This window comes from Quercus suber, unplaced genomic scaffold (assembly GCF_002906115.3).
Source record: "Quercus suber isolate HL8 unplaced genomic scaffold, Cork oak 2.0 scaffold_338, whole genome shotgun sequence".
Lineage (NCBI taxonomy): Eukaryota > Viridiplantae > Streptophyta > Magnoliopsida > Fagales > Fagaceae > Quercus > Quercus suber.
In genome coordinates, this window is record NW_027069790.1 from 606,768 (window position 1) to 614,080 (window position 7,313).

Below are 7,313 nucleotides of genomic sequence, written 5' to 3' on the forward strand. Positions count from 1 at the left end.
AGATCCTCGGTCGCCTTTTTCAGGTCGGCCTCAGATCTCTTAAGAGTATTGGCCGCCTCCAGGAACTTGCCGCGCTCTTGCGCTAAGGCATTGCTATGATCATCAACCTCTTCGCCCAACCTGAAAAGGGCCTGGATAGCCTGCCAGTAAAAACAAGCAACTCTGTAAAGAGAAAGAAAAATACTAAGCGACAAAATTTTTAGTAATGTGAATAGGTGCCGAGGGACCTACCATGCCTAGATATTTCTTAAGGTCGAGGACAACCTCTACCCCACTCATTTTCTCTAACTCGGCCATATCAGCAGGAAGAAGAAGAGATTTCTCTAGGGCCTCGGCCACGAGAGCCCCCTCGTCTCTTTGAGACTCTCGTATCGACGTGTTATCCATTAGGGGCTGATCATGGAGCATGCAGCAGGCAGCCATTGCTTGGGCCTGGGGCTGCTGGGAGGTCTTCTTACTCTTCCTTTGATCACCGAGCTTCAATCGCTTTGAAGGCCTGCGAGTCCTACCCTCCTCGGGCGAAAGAATGAGATTTGCTCCCGTCCATTGGCTCCTTACCTTAGAAAGTCTTTTCCCTTTCGGGTCAGGAGATTCAGTAGGAGAGGCTGTTACTGTAGGAACGGGAGGACGACCTGGTTGGCATGGTTAATCTGAGGCTGAGGTGCTGGGTGCTGGGCTACGACTCCCCCTGGTACATCCTTCTTGGAACCACCTTCGAGCAGGTCAAGAAGATTGGTTGGGGCTATCTTTTTAAACCCATCTCAGTCTGGGTACCAGCTCTTAAGAACTGAAGGTCGCTCGGACAAGTGAGGGTCCCCTAGGTCACCGGAGGATCCTCGGACTGATCAACTAAGTCGAACACAACTATATTCGTCCTCGGACGAGCTCAGTTCAACCACCTCCCTCGCTTTCTTAGATGGTCCTTTCTCGGCCACCGTTACTTGCCGGGATGAGGAGGGACCTGATAGCGGAATGCCTTCAGGTATATAAGACCCCTCAGTAAAAGAAAACCGCTCTCCACCACGGTATCTGCGTAAGCGAGGGTCACGAGCTCTAATTACGTGCTGAGGAACTGGGAATGACGTCTGAGCTGGGTCGCACCCAAGGATTTTATGAGCAGCTCTGACTTGGTTATCAGGTTCGTTCAAAAAAGGTCCGACCTGAGAACGGTCTCAAATCCGCCTTGTTAACCAGGTGGAAATGACGTGCAAAAGCGTGTGGGTCTGCGAAAAGAAAGCGAAATCCTATGGTTAATCAACCAAATTAGTATACAGGTATAGAACTTGAAAATGCTGAGACCTTGAGTTATCTTATATTTCGATGCCCTACCTGGCTCCCCTCTGCTACACACCCTAATATCCTAAATACATTCACGCACACTGAGTAGGGGCCAGGCGAGAAAATGCCTGAGGTAATTAAGGGTTACCGGCCTCATAGGGATTCTCATCCCTCCTTCTACGAAAGCAACTATCGGGATCACCAACTTCACCTTCCCTCCTCCTAAGGTACCACTTCCCTCTTCACAGTACTTCAAATTCACATTATTGGGTATTTCCGTAGTCAACCTGAATTTGTTCATCATCTCATCGGACTCGACCAACTTCTTAAACTTACCCATTCCCCAAGACACCTAAAAGTTCTAAACAAGAAAAAGAAGAGTGAAATCGAGAAAATTTGGGATCACTAGGAAAAGAAGACTTACAGAATATGACGGGTACTCTTCAAATGGTGTACAAGTCGAGCCAGATTCAAATTATACGCGTCAATAATTGTCAGCGCGAAAATGATGAAACCCTTGGGTTCAAACAGGTATTTATACTCCCCCTTAGGTTCCCCAAATGTAACGCTTGCTCATAAAAGCAAAAGATCATGCCGTTGAAAGTGGGAAACGTGGTGCCGCCAAAATTTAATGTGGGCGCCCATTAAGTCTTGAAACGCTAAAAACGTGCATTGGGCAGTCAGAAGGCCGCCAGCCTCAGTACAAACCGAAGTGGGACAATTCGTTCGTGGACCCGTAAGTATCAAAACCCTCCTCCCCGTCCCAGGAAACGTGCAGCAGGGTTTTAAGGCTATTGTGGGGCCTATGAGCCTGATAGCCTCGGCCCGTCATGAAACAGGCCCAAGGCCCAGGCCGAGGTGCATAGGCCATTTTTGTTGTTAGGCTGAATTGGGGAAAGCCTCTTTTCCCAATCCACACCGAGGACCACCTCATCCTCGGCCTGACGAGGGGATTTTAGGGAGAGACTAACCCCAAAGTAAGCTGTCATTCTCACATTTAATGCATTCAACTAACTCCCCCTGGCCGCATTAATGGGAGGTAACCCCTTGCAGGATAACGTTGATCAGAGTGAACCACTTGAGTACCGATAAGGCCTCTGATGGGACGGACGGCCAGAAAAGAAGGCAAATAGATGATCAACAGATGGAAAGAGGGGATAGGAAGATGAAAACTATAAAAGAAAAGTTAGTGAAGTAAGAAGGAGGGAGGAAAAAAAGGGGGAGAACAATAAGGCCTCCTCGGCCACAGGCCGAGGAGCATCCCCCCATTGGAAAAGAAACTCTTAACATTTTTCTTCTTTATAAAAAAGTTCATGCTTGGTGATCGACGGCCAGCACCTAAACCTTTCACCCCACTCTCTATAAATGTATTGTTTGGGCTTATTGGGCTGAAAAACCCGTCACTCAGGGTCAATCCAGATTGAGTCCCTACAGCCTATATATATATATATATAGATAAATAAGAGACGATGTATTATTGATAAAATTCTAAGTGTAGATTATATTAGCAATGTAAGATTTATATCGTAAATTAAACAAATGAATATAATGTTGTGTATAATTATAAAAAGTATATAACATTTTAGACTAAACAAAATATGTACAATGTTGTATACATTTGTAGAACAATTATGTACGTGCATGTGCATTCGGAATTATATATGTTGGTGCATTTTGATATTAATTGACAAATAATTGAGATATTTATTTTTATATTATTTATTTATATTGATTTTGTGTTAATTGAAAATGTACAGGAGTTTTAGATATAATGGAGAGTTATTGTATTAGAATTATAACTACAATCTTTAATTTTAGAAACTCCTACCATTAAAATAATAAGATACGGTGATAATGCTCATTTTTCTTTAATGATTTCCATGAGCCTATATGTGCACCATTCTTCATATGTTGATAACAATACACATATGTCTATATTATAAAAATATCTATGTATGTAAAAAGTGATTTACAATTATTCATATTTTGAGAATGGTTGGACAAAGAATGGTGTTCTTCTGGTGGAGTTTTTGCTCTAAGAAGTAGTGCAAATTCATGGAGCCTACAGTGTATGTGGCTGAGCTATTGTATCCTAAGCGTATCATGCTAGTGAATCTATTGCACCAAATTGAGATGTATCTTTGATATTTTCCCGCGATGGTGTTAAATCCTAAAGTGAGTGTCACACCTCAACCAAATCATGTACCATGATGATATCTATCTTATTATTCTTATCATTAAAAGTTTACTTGCTCATTATATTTGAATATTTATATGAGTGATTAATATAAGAGCATTCCTATCCGGAAATGTCATCCTATCCTATTTCACCATCCCAAAAGGTTACTTTATCAATTATACAATACCATTTTATACTACACCCAACATCTCAACTTTTATTTTCTTATACAACACATTAAAATAATATATCTTCACAATAAAATATATTTTTTCTCTCTCTAATTTTACAACACACCCAAAACTTTCCCATCACTACCTACTAATCCACCACCACAGTACCACCCCGATCCACCATCAACAACACAACCATGATCTGCCACATTAAACCCATGAGCTCCACCAACCCATAAGACTCACAGAGTCTTGATTCAAGGGGAGAGAGAAAGACAGAAAAAAAGATGAGAGAGACAAAAAATGAGTTCCACCAACCCATGAGACCCAAGTCGTGCAACCACTTGCCCAAGCCACTGCACCCCCAAACCCCACCGCTACACCACTACACCCACTGACCACGCCGCTGCCCACCAAAATCATACATGTTGAAATCAACCCACACCACAACACGACCCATAACCTCCACAACCCACCGCCACACGACCCATACAACCCATAACTTCCACCACATGACCCACCATGTAGCCACCACCTGACCCACGGCATCCAAACCCATCATCTGACCCACACATGACCCACACAACCATAACAAACCCCAAAACCCCATTTTAAAAAATCCCATAGAAGGAGAGAGAGAAGAAAGAGTTTCTACCAAGATAGTTTCGGCCACCTCGGCACCACCCTAATCTACCACATCAGCCACCACATCAAACCCATGAGGTCCACCAACCCATGAGACCCACGACGGCTTGATTTAAGGGAAGAGAGAAAGAGAAAAAAATGTGAGAATCAAAACTGAAAAAGAAGAGTCGATGAGATTGGGGGAGGGATTGAAAAAAAAAAAAAAAAGACCGGTGAGAGAGAGAGAGGAGTTGATAAAGCAAACAGTGAAAGAGAATAAAATATTAATAATTTGTTTTACAATTGAGCTATAGTGCGATTCTACATTAGAATCGTACTGTAGCACAATTGCAAATTTTTTTGCAATACTCAAATTTTACAAGTCCAAATGGTGTAGGGGTTTTGGGTTTTTATGCTAAATTGAACCAACATATGGCATATGTCATTGCCAATGTAAATGCTTTAACAAATGAAAGCTTATATAATTTGTTGCGAGCTTGTTACATATTTATGAATTATGTAATTTTGTTATTTTTGAACCGCGGATCCAACAATATACAAGGTAGTGGAACAGGGCCGGCTCAATGAATTTGGGGGCCCTAGGCGAAAGCTTTAAACGAGGCATTTTATTATATTTAATTATAAATTCATATATTTTTTTCAATTAAAATTTATTTTTCTTGCTTTTTGAGAGGCAAAATTACTAATTAAATTTTTGCATTCAAGTTTTGCTAACATTTCTTTTTCAATTGATAATATAGTTAATCCACTTAATCTTTTTTGTGACATAGTTGATCTTAATTATATAGGATTTTATTAATTTTAATTTTGAAAAACTTCTTTTTGCGGAAGCAACTATAACAGGTATAGTTAATAATATTCTGAAAGCAATACATGCATTTGGAAAAGATTCTAGCCTCTTTATATAATTTAGTACATTAATTGGAGAGTTATCATTTATTTGCAAAACTTTTTTAAAAACTTTTAGTACTGAATATAAATCTAAACCATCAATATCGGAATGAGTTTCATGTGTGAGAAAACATTCAAGATTAAGACAATTTTTTTTCAAACTATCATCATCTAGTGATTTTAGTTTTTCAAAATTAAATAAAAAACCAAAAATATTTTCATATATTTGAAATTGTTCAAACCTACTTTCAATTGACGAAATAGCTTGATCTACTATATATAAAAAATAATTAATTCTAAAGTATTCTTCAGCGGATTGTGTTATCTCATCATTGACATTCTCATCAGACTGTTTCTTCCTACGAATTATACGTTTTTCACGAAATATAGGCTCTATTTCCATTTTGGTTGCAATTTCTTTAGATGAATTCATAGCAGATGTAAATCCATCTTCTCTATATTTTTTTAAAAAAGACATGAGACCTTTTAATTGATCTATAGCAACATCAATATGCATGTCTTTCGATTGTAAATTTTCACTAACAGAGTTAACAGCAAATAATATGTCATACCAAATAGTCATAGCTAGCAAAAACTCAAAACTTTCAATCTCATATGTTGCTAAACAATCAGCTTCACTTTTTGTTTTGGGATCTTCACTTGTTTTTGCCAATTGTAACAAAGCATCTCTTATTTCTAGAACTTGAAATTTTATTGCTTTCACACTTTCAATTTGACTTTCCCAACGTGTTTGTGACAATGGCTTAAGTTAAACCTGTCACATTATCTTGTAAAATTTTCCATCGCTTTGTGGAAGAAGAAAATAGTGTGTATATACGTTGTACTGCTCCAAAAAAAGATATAGCTTTAGGACAAGAATTAGCCATATCACATAGGACAAGGTTGAGATTATGACAACCACATGGTGTGTAAAATGCTTTAGGATTTATATCAAGAATTCTTTTTTCTACCCCTTGTTTTTTCCCTTTCATATTAGACCCATTATCATATCCTTGTCCACGTACATCATTAATATCCAGTTCAAAATTTTTTATTGCATTTATAATTTCATTGAAAAGACCTTTTCCAGAAGTATCATCTACGTTTAAAAATTCCACAAAATGTTCATCTATTTTTATTGGACTTATTGACATATCCACACATCTTAGTATGAGAGTCATTTGTTCTTGATGACTTACATCGGGGGTACAATCAAATATAATTGAAAAGTATTTTGCTTCTTTAATCTTTTTTATAATTTTACTTTTAATTTCATTTGCTAATAATTGTATCACTTCATTTTGTATATTATGACCAAGATAATGATTATGGATTGCACCATGTTGAATACATTGAACATGTTCTTGCATTACTAGATCAAATTCTGCAATCATTTCAATTATACTTAAAAAATTTCCATTATTTTCTTCATAGATCTTTTCATTTTTTCCTCGGAATGCCAAATTATTTTTACCAAGATTTTTTACCATCGCTATTATTCTTAATAATACCTTTTTCCAATGATCTTTCTCTTTCTTAATTTGTTCTTGGACATTTTTATCAATTGTTTTATTCTTCAATAATCTTAGTTCTAAATCAATCCAAGTATTCATATTAGTAATATGCTCATTGGTTGTTTCGTGATTTTTAAGAATAGAACTAATATTTTTCCAATCCTTAGTTCCTCCACTGCTAGTTGATTTGTATTAGATTTTGAATTAAACAACTTGCAACAAAAAAAAAATACTCTATCTACTTCTTTCGAATACGCTAACCATTTTCTATCATGTTTCTCCCCATTTGGTAATTTTCGAATATAATGCGTAGTAGAAAAATGTCTAGAGTTCTTATCTATAGGAAAGTTTACATCATCAACTCTTATTGGACCATTTTCTACTAACAAATCTCTTAATTTTATATCAATAGTTTTCCATTGACTTGGATCAAAAATATTTGTAGGAATATAATTAGGTTGATCATTAATATTTTCACTCTCCTCTAAATTATTTTGAGCTTCATTATCAAGAATGGTGACATTACATGTTTGAACATTATCACGACCACCTTCGTTATTATCATTTTGTTGTATATTTTCATTATCTTCTAACTCTTTTTGATGAATTTCTTGTTCATTTATGAAACCTTCA